The 12,612-nt window shown below is 37.6% G+C and overlaps 1 protein-coding gene across 2 annotated transcripts in view; it reads left to right on the top strand.

The window, feature by feature from the left end:
* The window catches only part of ERICH1 (glutamate rich 1), a 63,619-nt gene that overhangs the window by 16,220 nt on the left and 34,787 nt on the right, over positions 1-12,612 (top strand). The window lies entirely within an intron of this gene.

Raw genomic sequence — 12,612 nt, 5'->3', positions numbered from 1 at the left:
TGACATGCAGAAAACTAAGCAAATGTGGCAGGATGCCGGACTGAGTTCAGATGTGTCTGGGAGAGCAGCAAAGGGAAGATGAAGGAAGGCTAGCTGGGACAAGAGAGGCACAGGATCTGTGTCATCACTGTGGAAGCAATCCCACAGTTCCTGGCAAAGAGCAGCAGAAGGTCTGGTCACAGTAACCAGGTTCAGCCAGCAGTCCAGTGACACCAGGCAAGTTAATAGTGACAAGGCAGGTCTGAAGTCAAGCCAGTATGCCGAGTCTATGTGTCAGTGTGTGCATCAATTGATCCGAAATATCCTTCGGGTCAGTTTGGGTCACCTGTCCCAGCTGTGTCTCCTTCCACTCACTCCCAACTTCCTCACCAGCATGGCAGTATAAAAAGGAGGAAAGGCCATCCAAGCCCTGCTCAGCAATAACAAAAACATCTCTGTATTATCAACCTTGTGTTCAGCACAAATCCAGAACACAGCCCTGTACCAGCCATTGGGAAGAAAATTAACTCTACCCCAAGTGAAATGAGCACATCATCACTGTAATGCAAGGTTGCATAGAAATTCTAACTTCCGTAGTTCTCCGTTTTATACTCAGTTTTCAAGATTAGTACTTCTGGTACTTCTTTTGTGTAGTCAATAATGAAAAGCATATTTTCAAAAGGTTGATAAAGCATTAAACTTATTCTGTACAATGATATGTGATAGCATTGGTAACTAATGGTCCTTTCAAAATAAGTAGCAGGCTATTTATTTGCTCTATGATAAAAGTGTCCTAATTATACCCAACTATAGAGTAATTTCTTAAGCTAAAACTGTCTTTGTTTGTAGTGAATATATGCAATCCCTTATAAATTATGGCAAAACTCACACTGTAATGGGAGGTAAGGGGGAGCATTTATTTTACTTTGTGATTTATAACTCCTCTGATTTGTTTATACCTGATTCCTATTGCAATATTCTTCAAGGTAATGAAAGAATTTTTATTCAGAATCCTCATACAGGGAAAATATAGCTTATGGGATAGGAAACATGGAGTAAAAAGAACAGGTTTATATTTAGGATTTTCACAGCAGAGCAACAAGGCTGTTCTTGAAATTAACAGCAAACTATAACTAAGTTTGTTATCTATAACCTAGTTTGTTATCTGTTGGAGTCATGCAAATGCCACAGTAGCACAGAAAGGGTTCTGCCTTGTTTCAAGTTCAACATATAAGTACTTAAAAAAGCCTTAAAGTGATGAACTCATAAGAAAAAAAGATAAATCACTTACCCATCTGGAAAACCAACACACAGCCATTCTTTTCTGGTTGTGATTTTATTTAAATTGAACGAACTCTTGCACTTACCTGTGGTGATTTTATAGCATTGGACACTGAAAGTACATGTTTAGAGATAGGTAGAAGGTTTAAGCTATAAACTCTGTGGCGTTGGTGAAAGAAAAACATAAAAGCATTGATTGAGTTTTTTGATCATAAACTGTTTTAAGTGACTTCTTACTTACAGACCAAATATTGTGGGCATAACTACAAGGCAGCTGATGATTTAAGTAGAAGTAGTCAAAGATGACTAATTGGAAGAAACAGTGGAAAATAAGGGATTTGGTTTTTTGTAGATACTCTTTCCTAGTTTGAAAATGTATTATTTCAGTTCTACAAAATGCTACTAAAAATGATCATCAATAAAAAGTTGAGGATTTCTTTTAAAATAAACTGACTTAGTCTTAAGTATTTTCTAGCATTAAATGACAGATTTTACTGTAAAGCTCATCACAATTACCTTATTTGCCTTTAACAGTTACTCTCAGATTGTGAAAACACCATAACCAATTTGTCTGAGCTAAACTGCCACCAACCTTCCACCTGTGAGATTTTGATCTTTATTGGAATGCAGTTTGCAGCATTGCCTTGAAATTTTATGGGCATGTCTCAATTGTCCTTCCAGATGCAGGCTTTTAAGACCATACTTTTATAGACTGTAAATATTTACATTTACATGCCTTTTTTTGAGACCAGATTGAAGTTCAGATGCTAGAGAAAATGGAACATCAGGACCTATGTTAACGATTGTTTCTCATTTAATTTTGGATAATTAACAATTTGGTATCAGAACAGGTTATCCCATAAAGCTCCTCACATAGTTCTGGAGCCAGAGCTTACAATAAGACCCAGAATAACTGGAGGTGGAAGGCAACTTCTGAGGGACACTGTCCTTTATAACTGTAGAGAGGCCTTTTGAATGGTATTTTTGTTTTCTTCAGGAAGGTGGTAGTTCTGTTAGGCATGGAGAAAACATGTGGAGGTGTCATGCTTCTTCTGGACTCCAAAGAAGAAGATTAGTTATATTTTTCTACTTGAAAAGAAAAATTTTGTGTTTTTTTAAAAAACAAACAAACCAAAAACAAAAAACAAAAAAAAAACCACAAAAAACAAAACAAACCCTACACCCCCCCCAACCCAAAAACACAAAGAAATAGCCAACCGAAAAGCCTACCAACCAAACAAATGGCAAACCCAAAACAAAACAAAGCAAAGCACTTGCCTGTGTGCAGAATTTTATTTCTAGGGCATAGATAGTAAGTTATACCTTCCCTTTGGATTATAGTTGTCCTAAATCAGACTTCTTTTCCCTTTTGTACCAAAATACTTAGTAAGAAAATAAACGTAATCAAAGCAGAGATTCCTATCCCCCTGAACAATAAGAAAATACTTTCTAAATATTTGTCCTCTTAAGGAACTTGATTAATCCATTGTAAGAGCTATAATTTCAAAAGATGTAATAAAAGGTTTTTTTCCTACTTCAGCATAAAATTAAAGAGGATCTAGATTACCATCTTTATTACCTTAAACCATTTTAAAATTCCACACAGGTAATGAACCTGATTCTTGTGGAAGGCAAAGCATTAAAAGAGAGCAAATGGAGAGTTGAAAGCTCCTAAAATAAGACAAATTTTCCATAAACAAAGGATATTTTGTGAATATGCTGTTTTAAAAATGCTTTAAAACTTGCTGTATCACAAAAAAAGTATCTGGCAAAAGACTGAGCATTTCAAAATACAAATTGCTCACAAGGTTATGGGCTTTGGCTAAATTCTGTCCCGAGAATTGGTTTTGTTAGTTTTTGGCTTTTGTCAGGGCCAGATCTACTTGCAACAAGGATTAATGTAGTGAAAAATGTTTCTCGTAGGGTCTGCAGTTCTGTGATTTCTTTACTTTTTTGTTGATTTTTTAAAACATCAGTAATTGTTTCTAATATTTCTGTAGTATATATTCAAAAGTAACATGCATGCTTCTAACTAGAGATTTGCAAATTGTAGAATTGGCTTTTTCACAGAATCACAGAATGGGTTGGGTTGGAAGGGACCACAGTGGGTCATCTGGTCCAACCTCCCTGCTCAAGCAGGGTCATCCTAGAGCACATGGCACACGATTTCACAACCTCTCTGGGCAATCTGTCCCAGTGCTCAGTCACCCACACAGTAAAGAAGCTCTTCCTCATGTTCAGGTGGAACTTCCTGTGCATCAGTTTCTGCCCATTGCCTCTTGTCCTGTTATTGCTTGGCAAAGCCAGGAAGAGCCTGGAGATATTCTCTTGACACCCCATGCTTTAGATACTTACACACATTGATGATGTCCCTTCTCAGTCATCTTTTCTTGAGGCTGAACAGGCCTAGCTCCCTCAGCATTTCCTAGTATGAGGAAATGGCCTCCTTAGTCTCTGACCTTTTTCTTGGTCAGAATTATAACTACTTTTTATAAGACTTGGAATTTACTGATCAGTATTTAGCATCTTCCATCTAAAAATGAAAATTTCAGAGTTGCTGAAAGATGATAATTGCATTTAAGTTTAATATATGTCAGTATAAATTGTACTGTGCCACTTATGATTTTTGCTTTTTCCCTAATTCTGAAAAAGGAATTTGAAATGCAGAGAACCTAGCCAGAGTTTTGGATCCTGTGGAGATAACTTAAACTTTCCTTCTACTTAATTTATTTCAGTAAAATAGTGAGGAATGTTACTAAGCTATTGGTAATAATAGGTTTTAGTTTTCTAAAAAAGCTGGATTCCATGTTATGCTCTATAAATAGACAAAACACAATTTACTACTTATTCATTAAATAAAAATGTGAATGTCTTATCAAATGTGACCTATCCCAGCACTGTTATCCTATGTGAGGAATTCATGTCAAAATTCAGTGCAGCTGTGTGAATATTTTGTGTTCTCCTTCTTATTTGTTCCACTGAAGTTATTGATGCTGACAGTGTACTGCATTTAAATCATCACTAGGCACCAGGACTGTGTCCTTCATCATACAAATCTTGTCTTCTTGCAGCCATTTTACTGTAGAAAACTTAAGCTAGTGACAGAAATGCCTAGAAGACAAAACTTGTCTTAAAAATATGCATGAACTGCCCTGCTTTTTAGTTGATCAAATTGATGAAGTGCTCACGGTTGAGAAATTAAATTCTAGCAGTACTTAATGCAATAAACAACTTTAGAGACTTGTTAAACAATTCAGCTTTGCTTTGGTTAATTGCTTTGAAAAGCTGTCTATTGTGAATAAGCTAAAGAGCAATGGAGATTATAATTATTATACAATAAAGTGTTGTCACACGCTCTTACAGTCTTTTCTCAAGGGTTTAAAAATTCTCTCATTGCATGGTATATTACAGTGTTATTATGCTGTGCAAATGGGACAGATGTATCCAGGAGCAGAGTATGTGACTGAAGTTACCAACCCTGGTGGCTGTGGTAAAAATGGTGCCCAGCCAGTTTTACAAGCCAGTATAGCTGTGCTTTAGGGCAATGTAGAAATCTGGGGTTTAGGAGAGAAGGGGAGAAAATTCCAAAACCCAGCCTAAAAAACCCAACCAATCCAAATCCCACAAGCTAACAAAAAACTTCCTTCTCTCTGTTCAGAGTGGGCTGTGTGTATAATATCTGTAACTTCTCTTTGTGATAGAAACAGTTCTCTTGTCTTCAGTTTCTATAGCAATGTTTTTCTGGGTTTTGGAGGGGTTGTTTGCTGCTGGTTGACAGATTCCTTCCTTTTCCAGTGTTCTTGTGTATACATGTTAACTCCTCCTCGTCTACATGCTCATTGCAAGCAGCTTAGCTGTCATAGGGAGAGTTGCTGGTCTCTGTGAGGCCTCTGTAGGCTGCTAACTGAGCTCTGTTAGTAGCTCATCTAACTGTGTAGCAGTTGCCTGCATAGAGGATAAAATGCCAGCTTTAGTTCTAAGTGTTAACAAGCTTTAAACCTAAACTAGTCAACTGCAGGAAAATGCATTATCTTGGTAAAGGAAACAGAAAAATGGCTTGTTTAAGAACTTGATAAAATAGCCTTGTTTCACCTAGAGATGGCTACTAGGACTAAATTGAATTGAACTGCAGCATAATAATTGTGTGTTAGCATTCCTGCTCTCCGCCTTGACTCCTTGTTAGAAATCATCTTCAATACATTGGTGACAAAACGGGTTGTGTGAGACACTGCTCCTGCTCCAGTTTACACTGGGGAGGTTATCACTTAAGCTGCTCTTGTCAAAATCATAGTTATTCAGAGTCAAATCCCATATTTTCTGCTGTTGCACAAGCTTACTTTCTGCTTGCGTTTCCTATCAACTCTACCTTCTAACATTTGAAAAGTGGAAATGTTTATAATGTGTGCTTAGTGCTGAACTATATTCTGCGCAAATACTTTTCTATAATATTTTGTGCTTTGCATTGTTTTTTACACAAATGAGAAGGACTGTTACCAGTAGCTTCTAGTTATGGAATCGAAAATGTGAGTTTAGAGGGGCAAAAGCTTTAAAACTTTAAATTTTGTATGCTTTTACTCTTATAAGCATATCTGTTTATTTTCTGGTCTTGTTTCAGGTACGTTCCAGTAATAACATAATCATTTCATCAGTGAGGATAATTAAATAATTGCAATTTAGGCATGGCCTTTTAGATTCAATGTTGTTGCAATTTTTTTTTTTTTTTAATTTTTTAAGGATTGATTAACAGGGATATATTTGGCTTTTGAGAAGTGTGTTAAACAAATAAGATCTTCAGTAGGAGAAGTAACTGAGCTGGGTACTAGCATAACATTAAGATATCTTTATGTTCCTGTTTATACAGCTAGAAATCTTTGACATCTAATCAAAATATTGCATAGTCATATACCAGGGCATATATGGGACACATATACCATTTAGCTATATAATTTGTTTCATCATTACCTCCTATATTCAACTTTCAGAAAACAAAACAGCAAAATTTTAATTCCACCATCTGCTTGTAGTCAGATTCATGTCTGAAAAGTGTTCTGTTGCTTGTTTTCCTTGATCAGTGGTACTTCCATGCTTCAGTCTCACTTTTTTTTATGCTTAGTCTTCATTATTTTTTCCAAGGAAATGTAGATATTTTAATGGCTCTTAGGCAAAAAGCAAAAACGTCTTCCCCAAATCATGAGTGAGAACAAGAGTTAGAAGGATTTGTACTTAATCAGTTTTTTCTATGTGACAAAAAATGTCTGCTACTCCTAATGTAGTGAAACTGAAGCTGAGTTACAATGGTAAGTGCCGTCCCCAATAAAATGAGCTATAATAGAGCCTTTCTACGTGTCTAAAAAATAAACTAAATCTAAGACCCTAGTGTACATATGGGAGGTAGTGAGGGAAATGAATGGGAAATTGCTTGTTCCTTGTTTTTTATTAATTTGCCGTCCCAAGTTTGGGCCTTGTAAAGTGTCTTTATTGACCTCAGTTTCCTTTTGAAATTTTTGGTTTTCAACAAGCTGAAGGAAAACACCATAATGAGGAAGTACTTCTGAGGATTTTCTCATTTCATTTTCTTCTTTCAGTGCTCTAGTCTAGTATCCTCTGTAATTTACACTTTCTCTTTTCAATGAACTGAAGAACTTCTGGGAATGTGAAGTGTCAGAAGGGAAGTAGTTATGAACTAACTTGAGTTTCAACATGCTGCCAAGCACAAGTGGTATATACTTTAAGAACTGGGAGCAGTTGTCTGTAATATGGCTAGGACTCTAAAAAATAACACCCTGGGAATGAAGTGAAAACATGCTTTGCTTGAATATCAAAGGACAGTGGACTTGGTTTTGTGTAAACATAACTGAATAAAGTGTCAGAAATTAAGGTAAATCAAAAAATTCAGTACTGCTGTCTGCACAATGTTGTGACTCAGTATTATAAAAAAAGAGGACTGGAATAAGTGTATTGTACTGCTTCCCCACAATGTTCTCCAACAGTTGCTGCTTAAGGATTCTCTGAGCTGGAGGACAACATGCATCTCTTTAATTAGAAGACTTTTTTCTTCTACACTTTATTGTTTAAATGTATGTAATTGTGCAATTTAGAATAGAACTTCAAACTTTGACCTTTTACTTGGCAAAGAGGGGAATTTGTCCTTCCATAAGGAATAGCAGACATCTTCAGAATTATAAAATTCCACAACTCTGAACTTCGCAGAAGAAAGCGTTCTGTTACGTATATCGGTGCTAATAAAATATATGACAGTAATAACAGTGTCTTTGAGATAACTGGCTATCCGAAAGTCATTCAGAAAATGTTTTTTTTGTATTTAGAAAACTACGGAGAATCTTTGGAAGGAATATGTATCTCATCTTCTGCCAAGTGGCATGAGTGACTGCCCTTGTTTATTCCAATATAGTAAGGATAATGAGGTAGAGTTATAGTGACTGGTAGCATCTGTTCTTTTTTTTTCTTTTGTTTTTCACCCAGTGTGACTTCTCTAGTATTGAGGGAGAGAATACTGTTGAAAACTGCAGTCAAGCAGTAGAGGATTCCACCCTCCAAGGAAAAGGACCATACTTTCCAATTGCACAGAAGACTAAAAGCTTCTATCTTTGTGTAAAGCACTCTAGCGTGTGTGAGACTGGAAAACAAGGCTGTGCTAAGTCAGCCTGGGAACTGAGTTTGTTTGTACATAATGTAGCACCTCATGTCCCTGAGGTTACTTTATTGTACCTTATAGACTGAAATAGCTTGATGTCCAGGAACTTGATATTATCTGAATAAAAATGAGTATACATTGTGGGTATGAGTATACATTGAGTGGGTATTTAGGTTCACTGGGTTTTTTCAAGCTGTTGAAGGACATTTTGATGTGTTCACATTGATCAACAGGAAAAATATTTATTTTTCAGTAGCACAGAGGAGGACACTCAAGGTGTGTTCAGATAGTCACTGATACCACCTTTAGTACACTTCAGTTTATGAAGGTTTTTGATGGAGATGACTCTTGCCCAGGGTTTATGTCCTGTCTTTACAGATGCTTGTCTTACTAGTCAATGAAGGGGAAGGTTATTGTGTACAGATAACTAGGTGTTCATGTTCCTTCGGAATTGTCAGAGTTTTGGGGTCGTAGTCTCACTTGTATGCAATAAAAATGAGGAATGGCTATAACAGGGTCATATTCTGGCTTACATACTAAGTAAAATCATACTTTAATACAAAATTTTTAAGGGAAATAACAGACTTCATTCAAGTCTTATTTTTTCTTGGTCATCTGTACTATAACACTGCACAGAAAATGCCTACTACCAGTAATGACTTTTGTAGAGGGTAGGACACTGAAATACTCAGACTTTGTATTTGATTCAGCATCAATTCCTCATTTTCTGTGTAGGATGGTTTAGAAATGGTACTCTCAAATTTCATACTCCCACTAGAGAAAGAAAACCATCAGCTTCACTAAAAAGAAAACCATCAGCTGCTGCCCTCTCTTTCTCCCCTGGGAGACAAACAGCAGAGATCATTGGTGACAATAAGAACAGTTTACTGGAAACAACAATGAGATAAGAAAACAAACAGTAACAGCAACAATGCTAATAACAATAATGTACAAAGAGAGGGTGATTGGCATGCAAAATATTCACCCCAGCCCAGGACACTGAAAAACAATAGCAAACGGCTCTTCTGCCTGACAGGCATTCCCTGTGACTGAAAAGGAGCACCTTTCTTGGAAGCAAGAGTCCCTTTTCCCCAGCCCATGGAGGTGACCTAAGGAGGTACTGAGTAACATTGGTGTCTTGGCTATGACCCCTGGGCACAGCACAGGACAGTCCTGAGCTCCTGGATCAAGTACTCAAGTGGGCTCAGCCTTCCCAGCAGCTTGTGACTACAGGCATGTGCCACTGCACCTGGCTGCTGTAAAAAATAATTAACTGTCCTGGCCAGAACTAGGACACTGTACTTTTCTATAAAGACCTATTTTTGGGGATGAACTCTTTCAATCTGTTTGAAAAAGTGATAACTGGGTGTTTCCAAGGGGTAATTTTGTGGAAAAGATCACAATCTTGGTAAAATTGGTCTAATTTACAGTTGTTTGTGGGGAAGGGGGAGCTGCAGGATTTTTTAGCTTGACTTGGGTTCTCTGTTTGCTCTTATGAGTTCTGCCCTGTGGGAACTTAACTTGGTTGAGTTATCAAAGCTTTCTGAGTTACAGAGAAGCACTTCACAGGTAAGACAAAATTTTTGTCTTGATTGAAAAATTTTACAGGGTCCTGTCCAGTCACTGACAGTGGGACTTCTGTGAAGGGAGGCCAGGGATGCCCTGTGCTGGACACAGGCAGTTCCAGCCAACCCAGTGCAGGGCACAACTGAGCCCCCAGCTGAGGCAGGGGCACCCTAGGGTGTTTTCTCATTTCTTATAAGAAATGAGAAAACAATCCCAAGACAGGAGGGAACTAAAAGGAGTGGCAACAGTGGAAAGCCTAGGTGTCAGTGGAGGAGAAGGTACTCTGCTGTTGAGTAAATGTTCCTGAAGGATGGCAGCCCATGGGGGGGAAAAGGAAAGAACAGCAGAGACTTCAAAACATTACCCCTACCTCCTTGTACTGCTTTGTCTCTCTGGAGGAACTGGGTGAGTTAACCTGCAGTGAGAGGAAATAGGGGTGAAGTTGGGAGTGAAAAGAACCAGTGAGGAAAGATTCCTGTAGTTGTGATCTCCTTGCTGTTGTCCCATCACCTCTCTTAGTCCTGTTCGCCCCATTGTATGCCACACCACCATCAGCCTGCTGAGGCTCCAGAGTGAGTATCTGGCTAGGTGTTGGGCTGCTAGCTAGGGCCAGCCCAGCCCAGAACCTCACAGTGATTCAGTCTCTGTCCAAGATTTAGTCTTGCAGCAAGCTAGGGACCAAGACTGAACTTGTGCTCTGGCCATGTCTGTGTCTGAGGTGTGCCTAAGTGTGCTTGGTGTTCAGGCAATCTGGGAACTGTGCTAGTGCTATGTGCCACCATTCTGAGCTACAAGTAGGGGATAGTTTAAAAATGCTGAAAAATAAACTTAACAAAATACAGTGGCTACCTGAGATGCCTGACTGACTGGGCAGTTGACAATTCTATATGGCTGGAAGCTTTACCTTCAGCTCCTTCTAAAAAGATCTGATACTGGTTTGTAGTAAGATAGTGAGATAACCGTAGCTGGCCAAGCAGCTGACATGCTTGGAGATGTAATGTTGGTAATGGCATGTTGTAGATGCTTTTCCCTACTCTGTGCACAAACCACCACACTGAGTTACATGCTGTGGATCTCTGTGTGGGGAGCATGACTAGAAGACAGTTTCAAAACAATTATTCTGTCTTCTTGGTTTACCTTAAAGAAAAAGGTTTACTCTTTTTGGGGCATTGTAAATGAACTTTAGCTGTTGAAGCTTTTTTTTTATAAAATAAAACTTCAGAAATCTGATTAATGACTTTTAACTGGTAAAAGGGAGCACTCTTTAATATCTGTTTACTTTTGTTTATCAAAAAACCCTCTTTATGTCACAGTTTTATAAGCTCAGCCGTTTTCTTTGCATCATTGTTTGACTTTGTTTGACCAACCCATCTCTTCTTGGCCCAAGGAGACTCTCTTCTTGGCCCCAGGCTGCAAAAATCCAGATGTAGATATGGTAACAGTTTGGTTTGACACACTTGCACAAGAGTAGCGAAGACTAATTCTTGATTTATGAGCTTGCAAGCTTGTTAAAGATGCAGCTGGTGTGAATAAATATGTAATTTGGAGATTCCCATTTAAAGAGGTAAAATAAAAAATAGTCTTGAGTCATCATTCATTTCCATAGAAGGATTTGTAACTGTTCTTCCTTGTAGGATTGTGTGTTACAGATGGTCCCTCAAATTCTGTTATGTGTAACTATTTTGTCTGGGAGGTTATTATCTCAGTATAGTTACTGCTTATATGATTAAAATATTTGAATTTTTCAAGGCTATTGTAGATGAAGTTTAGTGTTTTCCTGATCATCTTTGTTTTACAAAAACCTAAATAAAACCTAAAATAAAAACCTAAATATATATAGAAAAAATAAATATTTAAGCCTAAATAAAAATGGAAAAAAGGGCAAACTTGAAATCCTTCAGAAGGGAATAACTTAAACATTTATACATCCTTATAATTTTAAACTGTCACTAATTAGCACTTCATCATTAATCAACCTGGATGGGGGAGAAAAAAGTAAATGCAGGTACTGCTAGTTCAATGATTTGGCATCATCTACATGGAAGGGATCTGCTGAAGAAATATCCCATGTTAATTTTTAATGGATTTTTTCCAAAGCTCATAGTTGCTCTTCATCTTCCTCTATTATTTATTTCTTTCCCTTTATTATCCCTCTAAGTAAGTATTATCAATACTGGAAACTTTCTGGCTCGTTCAAGAAAAATATTATATTATTATAATGTGTTTTCAAAACAAATTTATTCCCTCATGATGAAAACAACAGTGGTGTTTTCAGAAGTACTTTGACTGTTCAGAAATATAGTTTGTTTTCAAAGTAGGCTGTCTGAGGCACATCAGTGCATAGTTAAATTCCATATTAAAAATTAAGAAGTAATTTTCATTAGGGATCTATCAGATGCAACCCCATTTTAAATATTTACGAGTTAGTCCAACAGTAGTTGCACATAGCTGCACCTCAGTGATTGATTTAGATCATCTGGGATCTTCTAACAAGTTTGTGGTGTAAGGAGGTTGATTGTGTCTACCTGCCAAAAATGTTTTTATTGGATATGATTTTAATAGCTTGCTCTGTGTTTTAAAGAGACACAGTGCCCCCAAAAAGGAAATACTAGTGCTGTGTCTCTGCTGACTTATGGAGCTGTCTGAGTGTTAAAAAACCCAACAAAACAGCAACAAACAGAACCAAAAAAGTCCAACAATCCAATATTAAAAAAGCTTCACACCGAGCCATCTAAAACTATATTGCAACATCTGGAGATACCCTGAAATCCTGGCCTTCTGGAAAGGCTTTTTTCTGTGGTTGATCTTTGATCTGTGTTGTTGTCACTACTCTGCGCAGAAGTATGGTCTGACTTTGTGTAAATGGAGCAGAGATGTGTCTGTCACTTCTTGTCTGGTGAACAAATGAGGTTTCTACTGCTGCTCTTGTAGATACTTTTAAATACCTTTCAAAATACAAAACCAGACTGCTGCCATCAACTCAAATAGTTTCCTGTGCAATGAAATAGTTAGAAAGCTGGCCCTTGGCACTTCCCCTCCTGCCCCAGAAAGAAGTAGAGCAGGATGAGGAGGTGAGTCCTCAGGGGCAGGCACTGCTGAGGCTTAGTCAAGTGTGACTTTCAAACTTCCTT

The sequence above is a fragment of the Onychostruthus taczanowskii genome, unplaced genomic scaffold (assembly GCF_017590055.1).
Source record: "Onychostruthus taczanowskii isolate IOZ18803 unplaced genomic scaffold, ASM1759005v1 scaffold11, whole genome shotgun sequence".
Lineage (NCBI taxonomy): Eukaryota > Metazoa > Chordata > Aves > Passeriformes > Passeridae > Onychostruthus > Onychostruthus taczanowskii.
Note: the sequence above shows the minus strand (reverse complement) of the source record. Positions and strands in the feature narration are given on the sequence as shown.